Source organism: Hyla sarda, unplaced genomic scaffold (genome assembly GCF_029499605.1).
Source record: "Hyla sarda isolate aHylSar1 unplaced genomic scaffold, aHylSar1.hap1 scaffold_738, whole genome shotgun sequence".
Lineage (NCBI taxonomy): Eukaryota > Metazoa > Chordata > Amphibia > Anura > Hylidae > Hyla > Hyla sarda.
The window spans coordinates 172,060-174,312 of record NW_026610760.1 but is presented as its reverse complement, the minus strand read 5'-3'; the positions used below and the strand labels follow the sequence as shown (position 1 = coordinate 174,312).

The 2,253-nt window shown below is 45.7% G+C and overlaps 1 non-coding gene across 1 annotated transcript; it reads right to left on the bottom strand.

The window, feature by feature from the left end:
* Positions 1-780: 780 nt before the first annotated feature.
* Positions 781-971, bottom strand: LOC130344876 (U2 spliceosomal RNA). Its single transcript, XR_008883693.1, has one exon. It is a non-coding gene; the product is annotated as a U2 spliceosomal RNA (small nuclear RNA).
* Between the last annotated feature and the right edge of the window lie 1,282 nt (positions 972-2,253).

Below are 2,253 nucleotides of genomic sequence, written 5' to 3'. Positions count from 1 at the left end.
GAAAGTAGGCCAGAATGTCAGTCCATGTTGGAGCAGGTTTAGATACAGTCTAAAGTATAGATCTCAAAGTCTGTGCACAGAATTTAGCAAGGGCCTCGCACCTTCTGATGCATCAGGTAGGTGCACAATAGCATAGCCTAACCCTCTGTACTTTGGTCTATATTGATGCGGGACATAGACAGCCAGCTGATGACCAATCCATTAGTGCAATGGATGGCTGGAAGCATTTGTCTTTGCCTTTGCAATACCACAGAAGCAATGCATGGTCAATGTACAGCAATGACACACCTGTGTGAACAGCCAGGAGACCCCCCCCCCCCCCCCCATGTTATGTTACATAGTTACATAGTTAGTACGGTCGAAAAAAGACATATGTCCATCAAGTTCAACCAGGGAATTAAGGGGTAGGGGTGTGGCGCGATATTGGGGAAGGGATGAGATTTTATATTTCTTCATAAGCATTAATCTTATTTTGTCAATTAGGAACATTCAGCACCCACCCGCTATCAAGGCAGCTGCCTATCATGTCATGCCCTACCTGCACAGGTGTGCTGGCTACTCAAATGATCCAATTAAGGAGGCCATTTAGTCAGCAGCAGCAGAAGTCCTGTGCCTGGACGCTCCAACAGCGGCCAGACACAAGCAGAAGCAGAAGCAGCAGAAGCAGCAGCAGCACCACCTTTTGTTTTTTGGCTGCAGCAGCAGCAAGGCCCACAGAGCTGGCTAGCCAGCAAGCAGGTAGCAATGAAAGTAGGAATCTTTCTTTTTAACCCTGTAAGGGGGTGGTGCACTGTACCCGAAGATACTGCCATATCGGGTCAATGCATAGGGCGACGGAAGCAAGCTTCGAAATCGGCCCCCGTTCTCAAAAATCCATTTAATATATGGTCCCCAGATAGGGGATGTATCAGATATTAAACTGATAAGAACAGATACTACACTTGATCTTAGCCAAAAGGCCGAGAAGCGATAACCGTGAAAGGGGCGGGCCCAACAAGGTGCCCTTCATGGGCACTATCACTGCTTGCTGTCAGGGAGGCTGCCAGACAATTTTCCATGCACACTCTGGGCTGGGGGGCAGTCAACCACCAGTACACACAGCAGAACCTAAACCCATACCATTATTGCTAAGCAGCAAGACAGGGGCCCATTGCACTCCCACGGGGCCTTTTTAAATGCAATCCATAACCCGGATTTGCCAGGAACCCTTCTTACTCCTCCTACTTGCATGTGACACTGGGCTTAGGATCTGCATAGGAAACACACACACAAGCACACACCTACCTTTGTTGCCTGCAGATGCCTCCTTGGCTGTCCCCAAACGGTATCAAACCAACACCCACGGGAAGCTGTAAGCATAGAGGACATGCCTTCACCCCATTGGACTTACCTGTGTGGGTTAAACCCGGGTTATTTGACAACCTATGGCGGTGATGGTTCTGCTCAGGCAGAGCAGTGCTGATGCTCCTCATAAAGCTGTCGCTGCTGTGAAGGTTCTAGGTGACATCACAAATCCCTATGGTTACATACACAACAAAGCTGGGTTGTTGTTGTTTACACTCTGCAAGGCCTGTGGAAGTGAGTGACATCATAGCACTGTAGTTCTGAGGGTTCTAGATGGATGCAACAATCTCCTGTTGCTTCTATGAAGGCCATAATAGACGACATCACCAAACAGCTCCATAGTCACATACACAGCAAAGGAGAGATGTTGTTTACACCTAGTGATGTCAGTGGTATTGAGTGACATCACAGCACAGTGCTAAGGCTCCTGGGCCTGGACACAGCAGCGGCTGCAATATCTCAACGGAGAATACGTTTATATATATGTGTGTGTGTGCGCGTATATATATATATATATATATATATATATATATATATATATATATATATTTCTCCGCCGAAATCACTTTTAAACCCATTTCCACCTTTTTTTCCCTTCTCTTCCTCTTACTTTTTTTTCACGTTTTTTTACGTTTTTCTCCTTTTCGCCTCTTTTCTGGGCGTATTATTCTTCTTTTTCTTCTTTTTTTTCGTCTAATGCATACCCCATCAGTGCAGCAATGCTTATTCAATACCGCCAGCAGATGGAGACACTGGGGGATAATTTTCTAAGGATTTATACTGATTTTTCCTGTCTGAATTTGTCGCACAGAAAGTTGCAGGCCAAATATGTGTGACATTTCTGCGACTTTAGCTTCTAGAGCATTTTTACAACATTATACATAGGTGCTGAATACATAAAAAGCGACT